Genomic DNA, 18,645 nt, shown 5'->3' on the forward strand with positions numbered 1-18,645 from the left:
CCTTTTTGTTAATAATGTTGTTGCATTGCAAGAGGGCGGTCAAAGTACGGAATGTCAAACGCAGATTTATCAAATTAAAATTAACATTTATGAGCAGAATCGCCCCAAATGACCAATGGTCGAAATAGGCCATTTTTGATTTGAATGAAACTTTGCACACGTATTAGTTTTGGCAAACTGAGTCTTTTTCAGTTTTTGGTGAGAATTTTAGACTCATGAGTTATTTTCTAAAGAGCAATTTGGCGCAGGTTTTATTCAAAGCATTGTAGCTCAGAAACCGTTGGTTGTATAGAAAAATCGTCTAAGAATGAATTGAAGGAAATTAATGCCTCATAAGGTAAATGCGGAGACAATGCGGAAAAAAATTGTTAGCTTAAAAAAATTGAAAATAAACACTAAATTTCAATTCAATTCAATTTGAAAAATAAAAGTTAATTTTTTATTAAATTCAATCTAAAGAAACTTAAAGTTATTACGCAACTTAAAAAAAGCCCAAGATGGAGAAACAAAAATCAGATTTTTTATATAATTTTTTTTTTTTTGAATTTCAATTTCAACATTTTTCAAAATTTTTGTGTTCAAATGATTTTAAAAGATTCAGTCAGTCATTTTAAATCTAAAAGCTCTTGGTAGTTAACATTCTAAATGCATCGATTTTCAAGTTATTTGGAATTTAAGTTCGAAATTTTTTTTTTATTCGAGAAAATACACATTTTTCTTAATTTGTCCGTGGTTTTCTAGCAAAAACCATGAGTTTATTGAAATGTATGATCAATATTATACTATAAATTTTTTGAAATTAAAACAATTGTGTGAACGGTTTTCAAGAAAAGGGTCAAAATGTTTCAAATGATTTATTCATATATTAATTAAATATTCATATTCGGGTTTTATTATGTTAAGAATACTGCATTGATGATACACAGTAAAAGTAATCTGGAGCATTTCGTGATAAGGTCGTATGTCTGAGCGTGAACAAAACGAGTGAGAGATGATTTGTGCTTGTGAAGTACAAAGGATATAACTCTCACTCGTTTTGTTTACGTTTACACAAAAGACCTTATCACAAAGTACTCCAGAAATGTTCTTTTCAAAATGATTTTGAATTTTTGACGTAGAACTACGTTTCTCAGGAAGTTCGGCTACATAGGGATGTAAAATGAAAATCTAAAACCGGAAAAAGTGAAAAAATATGTCCTATTTCAAATGCTAATCAATCGGTTAGTTTTCGACGGATTTTCTTCGTTCTTGCAGCAATCGGTTGAAAAAATCTTCTAAAAATCCTTTTAAATGTAGAAATTTGTAATTTTGCTATTCGAACTATTGTACTATTAAAAATTTTCAAGCCTTGACACAACGCAAAATTCGACCTCTGATTGGTCGTTATATGAGTGCTTTTCCAAGCACGACCGACAGAATTATAGACCTAGTAACTCGGAATGTACTATTTGGCCTATATAAGAGCCTGTTCCAGCTGAAACTGCTCTTACTAGTCCTGACAGCGACTACAACAGTCCCTACTTAGCAGCAGTACAGCGTATAGCAATTGCAGTGGCAGCGGATAAGAGTGGCAGCGCTTTGGTCAAAAGCTGTCTTTGTGCGGTAGTGGGTGTGATGTCGTGGGTTTAAAAGAAACACGATGTTTACTCTTACGTAGTATAACAAGTAATGACAATCTTTATTCATGACAGGAACCCCTACAGCTGATCATGTTCATACGTATCTTCTCCCTGAAGCTGAGTTCATGTAACCCTGTAACTACTAGTACTCTACAACTCCTCCCTTTCTTCAGAGTTATTGATTCTGTTTACAAAGTCATTTACACGAATCGGTTTCTTGATTTTACGACGAGGTCGAACTTCTCTTAATGCTTTTTCTGCACTGTCTTGCGGTGCGGTTATAGATGGAGATTCGGTGTCACTAACTACTGTATCACCTGTCTCTAATAACTTCAAATGTGCCACATTTCTATGGATAATTCGATCTGACTTCTTAGACAACATCATCACATCTGAACCTTTTTGTTCCAACACTGTGAATTCTTCTGGATTGAAATTCGACGCAAGTTTGTTATCCTTGATCGTTCGTTTTACTACAACCGTATTCCCGACCGCAAGTTGCCAGAATTTCGCATGGCGACGCCGATCGAAGTATTCAGCACTTTTGAGTTTTTGTTGCTTGTCTCTATCTTTCACTTCCTCCGAAATTCTGTTGTAGTTAACAAAGAATTATAAAACAAAGCGTAATGGGATTTCTTTTTTTTAACTAAAACAACAATTTGTGCATATATGAGGACAGACGGGGCCACCCCGGTTGTACTGTGCGGCGTTGAATTGTACATCAACACGCACATCCGCAGATCCCAAATTCAATCCGAATCTTCAGCTTGACTAATCTTCAGATGTTTACCGATCATCCCATTTACTCTCTCGACTTTCCCGTTTGCCTGCGGCAAGTACGGCGTCGTCTTTCTCACCTCAATATCATATAACTCACAATAGTTTAGGAATTCCTCGCTTATGAACTGCGGTCCGTTATCTGTCTTCAGAGTTTCAGGCATACCAAACCGACAGAAGGTCTCGTGAAAAGCTTTTACGGTCAAGATTGCGGTAATTTGCTTCATGATAATGACTTCAACGAACCGGCTAAAGTAGTCCACGATTACCAACAAATTATGTCCGGAAGGCAAAGATCCAATGAAATCTGCAGCTAAGTCAGCCCAAGGTTTCTCAGGCATTCTTGTCGATGGTTCTGGAGGTTCCAGAGCTGACACTATTGTACATGATTTACAGAGTTTTATCTTCCTCTCAGCCTGTTTGTCGATTCCTGGCCACCAAACCTTCTGACGCAATCTTCTTTTCATTGTTACGATTCCGGGATGTGACTCATGAGCGAGTTCTAGAATCTTATCTCGAATGGTGGTCGGAATAACCAAACGGTCTCCGTGCATAATCACGTTTCCTGTGCGATACAATTCTGATTCGAATGCTTTAAAAGGTTTACCGCTTTCTGACCAGTTTCCTTCATCTAATGCTACCAACAGATCTTGCAGGATGCCATCCTTTGCTGTTTCTTCCTCAACTTCGTGAACTGTGATCGCTCTCGGAACTGTTGACGACATCAAACTTCTTATAAACACTTCGCTATCTTCATCAAAAGGTTCCGGCCTTGTAATCGATAAGCGTGACAGCACATCTGCTATGTTTGTTGCTCCTGGCTGATAGATTATGTCGAATTGATAAGCTTGAACGCGTAAAACCCACCTTTCAATCCTGGGGCACGGCTTAAAGCGATGGCTGAAAAGGAAATCCAAGGGCTTGCAATCCGTTATAAGTTTGAATTTCGTTCCCAACAAGTAAAGATAAAACTTTTCGACGGCCCACACTAAAGCGAGGGCTTTCCTTTCGGTCTGGAAATATTTCTTTTCCAAATCTGTGAGGGACTTACTTGCGAAAGCAAAGATTCTCTTTTGCTTCCTTTGGTTTTCCTGAAGTAAAACGGCTCCTAGTGCATCCGTAACCAAAAAACTCGTATCCTTTGGATCAAAATATCCAAGATATCCTATCGTAGACATTTCTGACTAAATAGCTTCAAAAGCGGCTTGTTGTTCTTCTTTCCAAGTGAAAGAAACCCCATCTCTTAAAAGACTCCTCATCGGATCCGTTTTGCTGGCAAGGTTAGGCAAGAACCTTCCAACGTATGTTATCAAAAAACTCCGTAATTCAACGACTTTCGAAGGAGGGCGAAATTGTTGAACTGCTTGGATTCTATTGTCAGTTGGCCGGATACCGTTGCTTGAAAGCTCATGCCCCAGAAATTCTAATTTCCTGACGCTAAATTGGCATTTTTGTGAGCTAAGCAGTATTTCATAACTTTTGAACCTTTCCAGTAGTGCATGAAGACGTCTGTCATGCTCTTCTTGTGACCTCCCAGAAACAACCACATCATCAAGGTATACTACAACTCCATCTAAACCAGCCACAATAGTCTCCATCACTTTTTGGAACAATTCTGGGGCAGAGCTGATACCGAACATCAGTCTTTTATATCTATCAAAAAAATAATGATAATAAGTAAATTGTTAGGTTTCCAACCTTTATTTGTTTTTTTTTTGTACTTATTTATTTATTTATTTATTTATTTATTTATTTTTAAATAAAACAAAACAAAAACTTTTTGTAATTAGATTACCTGAAAAGACCGAATTTCGTTATGAAAGTCTTATCTCACGTGATTTCTCAAAAAACTCAATCTGGTGGTAGGCTTCTTTTATGTCAACCTTAGAGAAAAGAATTGCTCCTCGGATACTTCCCAAAAGTTCTTCGATGACAGGTAATGGATGTTTCTCTCGCAGAACCGCACAATTTGCTCTACGCATATCCACACAGAGCCGGATTTATCCCGAGTCTTTCAGAATTGGTACCAACGGTGATACCCACGGGAATGGGTGTGTTTTTTCTCGATGACATCCTGGACGAGGAGAAACTTCAACTTTTCCTCGATCAAACTCTCAAGGGCGATTGGTGGACGACGATAGGGCTGCTGAACTGGTTGAATTTTAGAATCGATGGGGATTTCTAGCAAAACTCCTTTCAGTTTTGGAAACTGTCGCGTTGCTTCTACTGACGCCACCTTATCGAACCCAACTCTTAAAACTCGCAGTTCTGAAGCTGTTTCTTCGCCGAGCAAACACTGTCTGTCACCTTCAACGATGTAGAATTTAGCCATAATTTTGAACATTCCGATGACTTTCAAGGCATCTTTGCTGGCGTACGTCCTTAAGACTTTATACCCTTGATTCGAAAAACGCTGTACTTGAACTTGAGCTTGTTGCATTCGTTTCTAAACCGGTGAGGAAATAATATTTGCGTCTGCACCGGTCATGGGTACCTCGACTCCTCCGACCACAAAGTGGAAAATGTTTCGACCCATTGCGAAACATATATTCGCATCATCTTGGTAACCAACCGACTCTCTAGGCACTGCTTTTATACGTTTTGATGGTCTTTCGTACCACTCAGATCTCTCTAGCGCTAGTCTTTTCGGTTTGATGGCAAGGTTGGATTCTTGCTTCCACTGAATCTGGAACAGCATTTCGAAAAATGCCCACAGCCTGACATGAATGACACTTTTGCTCTTTTGCTGGGCACCATTTGCTTGATTTCAAATGACCCGCTCGACCACAAGCGTAGCAACTCATGATGACACCGCGATTCATGGCTAGAGTTCGATTCGTAAAATTTGGTTTGGGTTTGTTACATTTACGTTTAATAGTATTTACGGTGATATCGCCTCTGTTACCCAGAATACTTTTGGCCATTGCCATGGATTTTTCCTTCGAATCAGCCATCGTTGTTCACAGAGAAATAATCTCATTCAAAGATCGTGTATCTCGCTTGAGAATCTCCAATAGTAACGTATCAGAATGACATTTCTCCGTAATTTGGTCTATGATCTTTTCATCGAAAGTTTTCGGGTTAAAATTGCACCGTTTGGCTTGTGCACGCAATCTCAATGCAAAATCAGTGATTCTTTCTGCAGCATTCTGTGTCATTTGTCTGAATAAGTACCGTTCATAAGCAATAAGACGTTTTGGCTCGAAGTGCGCATCGAAAACAGCAACCGCCACATCGTAATAGGGAGGCTTTTTAGAATAAGAGGTACGCGTTTTGCTTCTGGCAAATTTTCGTAAAGGTCCTGAATATCTGGGCCACCAAGATACAATAGCTTTGCACACATCTCTGATTGGTTAGTAATGTCACTTGCTCTAAAATAGCATTCGAACTCTCTTTTCCATCTGGTCCATTCCGAAGCTAGACGGATCTCCTCAACGTTAGTATTGAACGGCCTTACCGGTCGAAACGACTCCATAAACTAATAAAATGAAGGAGAAAGAAAACTTGATAGAGCAAAAGGTCGACCACTTTTGCTCTTCCAGAAATGCCATGGAGTATGTGGATAGTTGGTATCCCAGAATTCAATAATTAAAACTTTTTCGTCAGTTTAAATTCGGAGATTTAGAGAAATTGTGACGAATAACTATTGTTTTTCTGTTTTTGCACCAAAATAATAAAAGTTTACATACCAAGCATTCATTCATTCATAAATCAAGACCTGAAACCGTAGACATTCCAATGAAATTCTAATCAAGCCCAACAATCTTGAACTGCTTAATAAGGGTCAACATCCGTTGGTTATTCACTCGAGACCAACAGTCAGCGATGACAGACCGACTCCTAATCAAGACCAACAGTCTTGACTTGTTCAATCAAAAGTCAGCAACCTTTGATTACTTATTCGAAACCAACAGTTATCGATAACAAAACGGAATATCAATCAAGACCAACAGTCTTGAATCGTTCCATCAAGATCAACAACCTTTGATGTATCTCACTCAAGACTAAACCGTACTGGAACTATTGTCTAGCCAAACTTGATCCAAATCGCAAGACTTTGAATCAAAATCCCCAATAAAAGCCAAATAAATTACGTTTAAATTCGCTGTACATGCAATCGGGACAACTCAAGTTGCTTTTGTCTTTAAAGAAACTAAACTAGCGAATGGCCTACTCTAGGCACCTCCAACTTTGATCAGTTTCACCATTTAATCCGGAATAAAAAAACCATTTCAGCCTTTACTTCTGTTTGTATTCAGTATTTGACAGTATAAATACCTACTCATCAGTTCCATCGTGTCGAACACAGATTTATTTGGAAAAAACAGTCTATATCCACCAACCTTTTTAAAGACTAGTCTAGCATCGTCAATTCTGAAAACAGACACTATGGCTATGGTCTAAAAAATCTGGTTGCATTTCTTGAGCTGCAATTTCTAAGTTGAATTGAGTTTATCAGTGCTTTTGGTCTCTGTGGAAAATTACAAGAGCATAGTGTTCCGAAAAAGTGCGCGATAATCAAGAAGTGCTTTAAAAGCAAATAATTTAAGTGATTTTCTTTTGTGACAAGTGTTCCATTAAGGTAAACAAACGAACAGCTTATAACTGGTGAGTGGCAGAAACTGCATGCTACTATACTAATCTTGCATGAGATTATAAAGCTATAAACTTTTAGCTTGTAATATCAAGCTATAACCTTTCGGCTTGCAAAAAACTTGTATGCAACTGAAAAAAGCTTCTAGTGCGCAGCTTACAAGCGCTTACGCAAGGATACAAGAGCTTTGCTTGTGAAACTTGCGCACTTGTGACTTGTGTGCGCACTAACACACAGTGGGCCAATTTACTAACTGATGGAAAAAATTTTTTTAAATATATAATAATAAATTAATTGAAACATAATTTAAAATTGAATTTAATAAATAAATTTGTCTCACAATAAAACGGAAGTTATTAAAATCAATCTTAAATAAGATTGATAAAATGTCGCTGGAAAAATCTCTCGGTAATCAAACCGAACGGGATATATTTTCCAAAAATGCAATATACTAAGTTCCTACAAGTGAATCTCCACCACGCTAAAGGCGCATCGGCAGTTCTTAGTAGGAGATTCAAAAAGGAGGAGCTAGACATGGTTCTTATTCAAGAACCATGGTGCAATAAAAGTAAAATATTAGGGATTCAAATGAATTCTGGCAAACTACAGTCGAATCCTGCTATTACGACAATTTATATAGCGACAAATCTTTCTATAGCGACATTCTCAATGATCCCTTCTACTCTATATTCATAAAAATTATTCCTTTTATTGCGACATTTCTTTGTAACGACGGTCCCTTGCGATGTCGCTATGAAGCGATTCAACTGTATATTACGGCGATTCACAGAGTTCGCCAAGAGCTGCAGTTCTAGTGAACAAAGCAGTAAAATGCTATCCTGTGACAGAATTTGTAAAACGAGATATTGTAGCGGTCATGGTTCAGGTGCCAACCACCAGGGGGAATACTGAGGTAATTGTTGCTTCGGCTTATTTTCCAGGTGAAATAAATAAGGCGCAATGAGGGAAAAAGGTTTTCACACGAGTATTGTTGACTAGATTCATACCATGCTTGCAAAAAGAGAAATCACTTCTGAGTTGGGAGGTTCGTCTATCACGATAGGGACAACGAAAGAATGTCCGCAAGGAGGAGTTCTTTCGCCACTTATGTGGTCTTTGGTGGTGGACGATCTTCTCAAAAGCTTAGAAGCAAAAGGTTTCGAAATTGTGGGCTTTGCAGATGACATAGTCATCTTGGTAAGAGGAAAGTTTGACAACATAGTTTCGGAAAGAATGCAGGAGGCTCTGGAGTATACCCAGTCTTGGTGTATAAAGGAGGGTCTCAGCATTAATCCGTCAAAAGCTGTAATCGTACCTTTCACCAGAAAGAGGAAATTCAATCTAAAAACTCAAGCTTGGAGGAGTAGAAATTCCATTCAGTGAACAGGTTAAATACTTAGGAGCTATCCTTGATACCAAGCTAAACTGGAATGCACATCTTGACTATGCAATCAACAAGGCGGTCAGTCAGGCATTATGGTTGTGCTCCAAAACCGTTGGAAGAAAGTGGGGCTTGAGACCAAAAATGGTGATGTGGATATTCATATCGATTATACGTCCAAAACTGACCTACGCTTCGTAAGCATGATGGCCGAAAACCAAAGAATCCACCGCGAGAACAAAGCTAGATAAAGTTCAACGACTTGCGTGCATTGCTATAACAGGAGCAAGGAGCAGCACCATGCCATTGTACGAAAGCAGCAAAGAGTGCATTGAGGCTCAAACGAACAAAAACTATCTTGTCAGGTGATCTTGTGGGTCACCTGACTATACTGGACTTTTTCAAAAGAGGGCCAGTGATGAGTATGAACGGAGACTGGATGGCACCTCAGGATAACCATGATATTCCCTACAAGGTATGCGAAACGTCGCGTACAGACTGGGAAGTCGGAGTTCCTGATGTCCGTCGCGGTTCAACGATATTCTTCACAGATGGCTCAAAAATAGGTACAAAAACTGATGCAGGAATCTTTGGCCCTGGAATTAATATTTCAGTGGCAACTGGATACTGGCCAACAGTGTTTCAAGCAGAGATTTTTGCAATCCTTGAATGTGCGTATGTTTGTCTGGCTAGAAAATACAAACATGCAAATATTTGTATTTTCTCTGACAGTTAAGCGCTGAAAGCACTTGATGCTTATAATTGCACATCCAAAATTGTCCGGGAATGTATTCTCACATTGCGACAGCTGTGTCAAACAAACTCAGTAAATTTGTATTGGGTTCCAGGACATTGTGGCATTGGTGGGAATGAAAGGGCAGACGAACTTGCAAAACAAGGATCTAACTCACAGTTTATCGGCCCAGAACCTTTCTGTGGTATATCAAACTGTGCAGTGAAAATGAAGCTTAAACGTTGGAAGAACAAAAAGTGACAACCAATTGGTTGAATGTCAAAAAGTGTTCCCAATCTAAAAGATTTATAACACCAAACGAAAACCATTTAAAAAAGCTCCTAGAGCTCAACAAAAGAGCTCTTTGTACATATGTCGGCCTAGTAACGGGGCACTGTCTGAGTAGATATCATTTAAAGAACATTGGCCAGGTTCAGGATGGTATCTGTCGCTTTTGTAATACGGAACGCGAGACATCGGAACATCTGCTTTGCAGTTGTGGTGCATTTGGTCTTTGGTCTTTGAATCCTGGAAAGGTGATTGGCTTCATAAACCATATTTTACCTGACTGGGAGCGTGTCGGTGCAGGTACCTGATCACTCACAACAATAGTGGTCATTGTATTTTGCAAAGGGACACGTGACTGGGATATATTACAAAAGTTCACATCAATGGAAAACGTAATCCTAATTCCCTAACAAAAAAAAAATGGTCTATTATTTAACTATAGAATTTAATTTGATCACAGCGCTTATGAATGAAATCACTGTTCCCTTAAGTAGATCACAAACTTCTTGTTTCTTTTCACCTTGGCTTACCGTCATCACGCCGACGAGGAAAAAAAATTCACAGGTGAACAAAAGGAAAACAAAATGAAAATAAAATACTCAAGTGGACAAATGTAAAAAAAAACTAATGCATCGTGTCGGAATCAATGGCAGCCCTTCTGGTTGATTTATTTACAAAAAATATCATATCAGGATAACTGGCAATACCTTTAAATAAAGCACAAAGCGAATGGCAACATGGGCACGATAAGTGAGGTAAGCGAAGATGGCGCACAACGTGGCAGCATGTTGTAAACCAAAGTGAAAAATAAATAGATATTTGAAGTGCTTATTGAATCGTAAGTTTGTTAGATCCGACATAATTGGCGACGAGAATAAATTAGTTGAGGTTCTTAGGTGAAAGAAGCTCGCGCGGAAAGGAAAAATCAAAAATCAGTTTTCGTAGCTTGCTGAAAGGGGCGAAGACCGAGGAAAAAAGTTTAGATTTCAGTTGGAAAAAGGTAAGCAAATGAAAAAAAGAAAAAACCGCAAGCGATTGTTATGTTTTCACGATGATTCTGGTACCCAATGTTTTTCATTGATTATGTGGTTCACGGAAATCACTATAATAAGAATAAAACACTTAAACATGAGGTAATGCTGCTTGTTATTATTACCACAATCGATTTATTTAATTTAGCGATTTTGAGAGAGAGTTTACGACAATGACATTCAACTTGTTGAATGTCATTGTCATTTGTCGTCTCGTTTTGTATTTCCTGCAGAGTTACCGCAACTGGCAAAGACTGCTCAACGATATTGGTTCTGGAAGGGAAACGCAAAGTCTTGAAAAGACCTCAGCCAGATTTGCTGATCCAGAAATATGTTCCACATCGTACGTATAGTATTGTAATTTAAGAACCCATCTTTCTATCCTTGCGCATGGCCTGGATCTCGGACTAAATAGAAACTTAAGAGCCTTGCAATCAGTTAATAGTGTAAACTTAGCTCCTAGGAGGTATAAACGAAACTTTTCTACACCCCACGCAAGCAATAATGCTTCACGCTCGGTTTGGAAGTACTTCATTTCCAGGTTAGTCAAGGACTTACTAGCGTAAGCGATCACTCTGGTATTCCCTTTTGAATCCTCTTGAAGGAGTACTGCTCCCAATCCCGTTGCGCTCGCAGCCGTCATCAGTTTAGTTTTATCCTTGGGGTCGAAGAACCCCAGATGATGGATTTTTGAAATCACATTCTTGATATCCCTGAAAGCTGCAATCTGTGTGGAAGTCCATTTAAATGGTATACCCGTTCGAAGAAGCTGCCTCAATGGCTCAGTTTTAGAGGCAAGGTTCGGTACAAAGCTACCAACATAGCAAGTCAACCCCAGAAAGCTTCTCAGCTCTGAGATGTTTTGTGGTTCACGGAACTTCTGAATGGCTGCAATTCTGCTCTCTGTTGGTCGAACTCCTTCAGTCGAGAGCCGATGACCCAGAAACTCCAGTTTTCCGACTCCATATAAACACTTCGTTTGATTCAGTAGGATATCATATTCTGAAAGACGTTCTAGTACAGCAGCTAGTCTTTTGTCGTGTTCCTCCTTATTCTTGCCAAACACCACTACGTCATCAAGATAGACGATTACTCCTTCCAGCCCAGAAGTGATTATCTCCATTACCTTCTGAAATAGTTCAGGGGCACAACTTACCCCAAACATTAAACGTTTATACCTGTATGGTCTGGAACCGAAATGAGTTTAAAATAAAAAATTCGAACAACAACAACAATTTTCATTTTATTACCGAATGTATGAATCTACCTGTAAAGACCGTGCTTGGTGATAAATGTGGTGATTGGCCGGGAATGTTCTGATATCTCTACTTGGTGGCACGCATCCTTTATGTCGATTTTGGAGAACATGATAGCACCGGACACTGATGACAATAGCTCGTCTACTAGTGGCAACGGGTGGGTTTCACGTAGTTTCTCGGGTATGACGAGCCGGTTTCCTCTCAACAACACGCCGTTTGCACCACTTAGATCATTTATGTAGGGTTTGTACTCTCTACGTATAGTTTCCGTCGATCCAGACAAGAGAGCCGTGAGAACTTGTTGAATGTCATTGTCATTTGTCGTCTCGTTTTGTATTTCCTGAAGAGTTACCGCAACTGGCAAAGACTGCTCGACGATATTTCGAATGTGTGCCAGAGAAGCCATGGGTGGATAGAGCAGTCGATTTCATGGGGCCGCTTCCTTCGGGACATACGCTTTTTGTGCTAGTAGACTACTTCAGCAGATTTACAGAAGCCATAGTCATGAAACAAAAGACGGCGAAGAGGACTGTGCAGGCCCTACATGAGACTTTTTGCAGATTTGAAGTCCCAGAATCTATTAAATCGAACAACGGACCACAATTCGTCAGCGAGGAAATGAAGTCATTCTGCCGTCAGTACGGTATCGTGCAAAGGAAAACTACACCTTATTGGCCACAAGCAAAGGGCGAAGTTGAGAGGGCAAATGGAACAATCTTAAAGCACCTGAGGATAAGTCAACAATCAGGGAGTTCAGACTGGATGTGGGACCTCAGGTCATTTCTGTTGATGTATAATTCCACGCCTCATGCTATAACTGGTGTTCCGCCGTCTATGTTGATGTTCAATCGAACGTTACGAGATAAACTACCTCAGTTTAGTGACCAATCTCATCACGTGGAGAAGAGGAGATAAGAGATAAAGATTGGGAGAGGAAGGTGAAGGATTCGGAGTATGCGAACTCGAAGCGAAATGCAAAAACGACTGAGATTAAAGAAGGAGATACTGTTGTGACCAAACGTACTTTTAGAAAAAACAAACGATCAACAACCTACGCACCAGAAGAGTTTATAGTGATGAAACTTATAGGGTCGGATGCCGAACTCCGATCGATCGAAACCGGTCGAACATTACACCGTAACGTTGGTCACCTTAGACTAGTACCCTCGTTGAAAAACACGGTAGCGGATCAAACAAGCGATGAATTTCAGACTGACAATTTCGACACCAGCTGTGACAACTACGAAGAAAACACTAGCCGAAATCAAGGGAACCCGGTAGAACGGCCCACACAAATGCAACGCAAACCAGTGTACGTTAGTGATTACCATACAGTAAGTCGATTACCATACAGTAAGCCGTTTTTAAAGTGAGGGAGAGATGTCGGAATCAATGGCAGCCCTTCTGATTGATATCAGGATAACTGGCAACACCTTTAAAGAAAGCACAAAGCGAATGGCAACACGGGCACGATAAGTGAGGTAAGCGAAGATGGCGCACAGCGTAGCAGCATGTTGTATACCAAAGTGAGAAATAAATAGATATTTGAAGTGCTTATTAAATCGTTAGTTTGTTAGATCCGACACATCGTGCTCAATTTTTCGAGGTTATACCCTCTTACTGTTCATCCACATACTCCTGGCTTTATATTTACTCGCCGGTGGCGCAGCCCCTGATTCCTAAGAACCAACACTAACCTGCTTTTTTCACTTCGTACTTAAAAAAAATCTTCCGCTGCTGACTAGATTTTTTTTATACCTCCTGGAGCAAAAACTGGTGTGTACTATGCCACCGTCCGGGGCATTGAGGACTCCGCCGCCCGAAAAACAATCCTACCTAGTCGCCAATTGTGATGTCGTGGGCTTAAAAGAAACACGATGTTTACTCTTACGTAGTATAACAAGTAATGACAATCTTTATTCATGACAGGAACCCCTACAGCTGATCATGTTCATACGTATCTTCTCCCTAAAGCTGAGCTCATGTAACCCTGTAACTACTAGTACTCTACAGTGGGCAGCATCAGTAGTAGATGCATGATAACACACTACGTTGTGGAACGCTGGCGTTCTAAATACATGAGTCACCAATTTTCTAAGTGTTAAAACAGCTTTCCACTGTGTTATCTATCACAAGGAATATCTTATTCGCACTGTCAGTGATAACGCAAAAATGTGATCAGCAGCTTATCCGATATTGAACTAATCAGCAAATTGTTCTTTTCAAGATAAATTAAATGCGTAATTGAAGAGATAATAATTTTGTCTCAAATTGATTACACTGCTGCCCATAATTCAAAAATTGGCTAATATGCCATTTTTACCAAAATCGAGAAAACAGTTTCTCGTGATGGTACACACCCTAAACAAGGTCCCTACGGAAGCCGATTGTCAAAAATGCATTTGGGAAGGCAGCAAATGTGAAACAATTTTGGCTAATATCCAATATGTTTCAACCTGAGTCATGTTCACAAACCAGTAGTGTATTATTACTGTACTGTGTTTCGTCTAACTTTCGAAAGTGTGTTATAGCCTAGTGGTTACTGGCGACAGGTAAGCGATCGTAAGGCCCTTGCATCAAATTTGACTTTTTCACGAAGAATATTTGATGCTACAAGAATTTATTTGTTGCACTGTGAAACCCAATGATCAAAACGTGTGACTGTTTCCTTCTGTCATAAATCTTTACATTTGAAAAAATGCTATTTCGCTCTTTGATTAGAAGTAATATTAATAAAGAGAAGATTCGGATTTCATTTTGGATTTGATGAGAAAAAATAGGAAAGTGGATTGTGAGATTATTATGAATTAATGATATTTTTGTTACATTGTTATATTGTTGCACGTAACAATTGTCTCGTCGTCCTTTTCATCCTCACTTGTGCTTCCATGTTGTTTTATTTAATTTAAAACCATTTTTATCACCAACGAGCACGATATAATTTACATCGTATGGGTATTAGCCAAATTGCACACCGGTTTGTCAACTGACCTTTCGTTTATAATTGAAAAAACGGCTACTGCGTTGAAAATACGTGGCGGATGGAATTTTCCTGCCGATTTCTCTGTTTCAACTCAACGGCAAGGTTCCAGCATATATGAAAGGTAATATACTAAATAAAAAAGTTGTCATGAACAGTCAAAATATGTTGTACCGACAAAAAACTTTAAAATACGTTTTTCTCGATTTGATGCCTATGGCATATTAGCCAATTTTTGAATTATGGGCAGACTGCATTTTAAACGATTGAACAGTTATAAACTCGACTTCATCTCAATCCCTAAGAGCAAGCGCACCGGTGGGTTGCCGTTTGAGTTGCTATTTTCACAACGCTGGCCGTTGCTATTTTGGATAGCAACCGATGTTCGCACCGGTCGTTGCTATTGGGGATTACCAATTCATCTATTTCTTTTTAGAGCCGGCAGTTGCTAATTTCTAAAGACCGTCACTAGCTAGCAAAATGTTTGTGTGTGTCGTATTTCCCAAAAATTCTGCGCATCTAGTGATAACCAATTTATCTGTCCGTCAATTGTTTCCGGAATGATCTGCGTTCTTTCTGCTTCATAAAATATCCCCTTTATTTCAAGCAACTCTGTTTTAACTTTGTTTTCGTTCTCCCAAATTATCGATAACACAATTCTGTTGCAGGTTTCTTCGTTTGTGCGTGCATGGATTTTTTTTTATCCTTGTATGTTTAATTAAAGTAATTGTGTTAGACCGTGGAAAGTTTCGCAACGTTGCCTTCAATAACTATTATACTCAAAATTGGCGAACTGTCATTAATTGTATTTTGTACTTTGTGCTGTCTCAATTCCTACAATTTGCTATTAATATTTGAAAATTTGCAGCCAAACAAATTTCGAATAACCAAAATGATAATCTCGAATTTAAAAAAAAAAAACTATAAATGTTTACCCGCCCGAAAAAACACCCTGTGTAAAATTTCAGCTCAATCGAAATTAAATTGGCTGGTTCACGCCGATACTTGCGTCCTACGACGTGTTTAACAAAGGCAAAGCGTTTCGTCTTCCGGGGCCGACCAATTATGTTCGAAACACTCATTATTTTCATAATATTGTTACGAACATTTACTATCGAGCACAACAAAACAAACAACAGTTTGACATTATTCAGATCAGATAGCACACAGATAGCATTCACATCAGATAGCAACGATGCGGCATGTTGCTATCGCGTTGTCAAATTTAATAACTCGCTACTACCTGAGGTGGGGATTGCTGTTTCCCAAACCAACATAGCAACGCCCGGTGCGGTTGCCGCGTTATGGCGGGAGTTTCCAATCTAGCTTTAGAAACTTCAATTTAAAAATTTAGAAAATCTATAACGAGCGTCTTAGCAGAGTGATTGAGATCAATCAAAGAAATAGTTATCGGTTTCCGTTATACTCTACTAAATTTTTTAGAAATAAATATTGAAATTCAGTCCGCAAATATATATTTCGACTTTGACATACAGTCTTCCTCAGTGCCACCAGTCCACATAAGCACTGAGGAAGACTGTATGTCACAGTCGAAATATATATTTGCGGACTGAATTTCAATATTTATTTCCAAAAAAATCACAGGAGGGTTGTGTGCAAAGCCACGACCGCAAGGTTGAAGTAGAATACTTTATTTAACCCCTAACCGTATTGCGGCTTGTAACATCAAGCGATTTCGTTTGCTCGCTGCTGCGTGTTGCATCATGTTGCAACTTAGCAGCTGGGAGACGACGAAATTTTGTTCATGCTGATTGATTGAATCGACTTCACATTTGCTCTGCATAGTCGAACTAACTGCTTTTGTGAGGGTCTTCTAATAGGGCACAAACGTTATTCAAAATCGCTTATGCTGATCACAGCCTTTGCGCTGCCCTTACAGTGGGGGGTTACCTCAATAAAATTAAAATTATACAACTGCAACAGAATTTGATTGCATCCCGCACAGAATGTCTGCTTGTGTTGATACCAGAAAATTATTAACCTTCAATTACTTGTTTATTTGTCTTCAAAAAGGCATTTTTCGGTTCAAAATCGGTTGCTGATCGCAGCCTTTGAGCTGCCCTAACAATGGGGGAATTAAGATACACGGACAACATGCACTGTGGAAGCTATTTCACATTCAGTGAATTAGACGGGCGCGACAGATTTAAATTGCTAGGATCCAACACAGAACGCTTGCTTGTGTTGTCAAAAATTCAATTCAATGCAATCTTCATGCTGCCCCAACACAGGGGGAATAATGGCAGTCTGGCGACACACGCTGAGAAAAACCGCGCTGCTCCTGAGACGTGGTGACCAACCACAGAGCTAGTGCTGCTGCTAAGGAAGGACGACTGCTGTTGTCGCTGTCTAGAACTATTATGAGCGGCTTCGGCTGAAACTGAGGCTCTTATATAGGCCAAATAGCATGTTTTCAATTGCAAGGTATATGATTCTGTCGACCGTGCTTGGGAAGCAATCATATAACTACCAATCAGAGGGCGAATTTTTCGTTTTAACAAGGCTTGACTATTTTCAATAGTACAATAGTGTGAATAATTGAATTACAATTATCTTATTTTGGGATGAATCTTAGAAGATTTTCCAATCTATTGCTGCAAGAACGAAGAAAATCCATCGAATACTAACCGATTTATTAGCATTTGAAATTGGACATATTTTTCACTTTCTTCGGTTTTAGATTTTCATTTCACATCTCTATGTAGCCGAACTTCCTGAAAGAAGTATTCTACTTCAAAAAGCATTTTGCGGTTCAAAATCGGTTGCTAATTACAACCTTTGAGCTGCCCTAACATTGGGGGAATTAAGATACACGGACAACATGCACTGTGGAAGCTATTTCACATTCAGTAAATTAGACGGGTGCGACAGATTTAAGTTGCTAGGATCCAACACAGAATGCTTGCTTGCGTTGACGAAAATTATTAACTTTCAATGACTTGTTTATTTGCCTTCAAAAAGGCATTTTGATTTCCAAAATTGGATTTCCTGATGGCAATCTCCATGCTGCCCCAACACGGGGTGAATAATGGCTGTCTGGCGACACACGCTGAGAAAAACCGCGCTGTGGGGGGTTACCTCCTGAGACGTGGTGACCAACCACAGGGCTAGTGCTGCTGCTAAGGAAGGACGACTGCTGTTGTCGCTGTCTGATGCTACGCTATGCATAGCCATGCCACAGTTGTGGCCGCTATACGCTGGCCTAACTGCTGAGCAACTGCAACACTATCCGTAGCCATGCCACAGTTGTGGCCGCCATTGGTATCCACTGTAACTGCATCTGCTGGCCCTGCTGCTATCGATGGTGAGATCCGCTGGAACTGCTACGCTTATCCACAGCCATGCCACAGTTGTGGCCGCTTCCGCTATCGATGGTACCCACTGCTCGCTCCCGCTGCTGCTAAGGGAGGACTGCTGTCGTCGCTGTTCAGAACTATTATGAGCGGCTCCGGCTGAAACAGGCTCTTATGTAGGGATGAAAATAGGAATGAATCATTTTTTGTACGTGGTGGATCGACATAACTTGAAAAATATGTGTGACTTCATTCCGGCTCAGAGCGATCATTTGATAAGCTCCACCTCTTGTTTCAGTTTCTAAAGTTTTTCCTCAGTTTCGTAGCACGGATGCACAAAAATGATTTCTTGTCGAGCCGGACCGATAGCACTCTCATTGAAGCAACAAAATAACATGTTTTGTGTCGTGTTGCGCAGCTTCGTTGAAGAAAATGTTCCCGTCCCCGTGTCGCATGTAAGCAGATTATTGCGTTCAGTAGACAGTAGATAGTGTATCCAGCGAATAAACACCGATGGTGCTCTCACACACGCAACGGTTTTAACCCGTATCTTATTGCGGTTATGCTGATCGCAGCCTTTGCGCTGCCCCTACAGTGGGGGGTTTACTAAATAAAGTGAAAGTAAAAATTAGACAACGACAACAGAATTTGATTGCATCCCGCACAGAA

At 39.7% G+C, this 18,645-nt stretch overlaps 1 protein-coding gene across 1 annotated transcript in view; it reads right to left on the bottom strand.

Moving 5' to 3' along the window:
- Positions 1–18,645, bottom strand: part of LOC129720030 (JNK-interacting protein 3) — a 600,772-nt gene that overhangs the window by 348,266 nt on the left and 233,861 nt on the right. The window lies entirely within an intron of this gene.

Source organism: Wyeomyia smithii, chromosome 2 (assembly GCF_029784165.1).
Source record: "Wyeomyia smithii strain HCP4-BCI-WySm-NY-G18 chromosome 2, ASM2978416v1, whole genome shotgun sequence".
NCBI lineage: Eukaryota > Metazoa > Arthropoda > Insecta > Diptera > Culicidae > Wyeomyia > Wyeomyia smithii.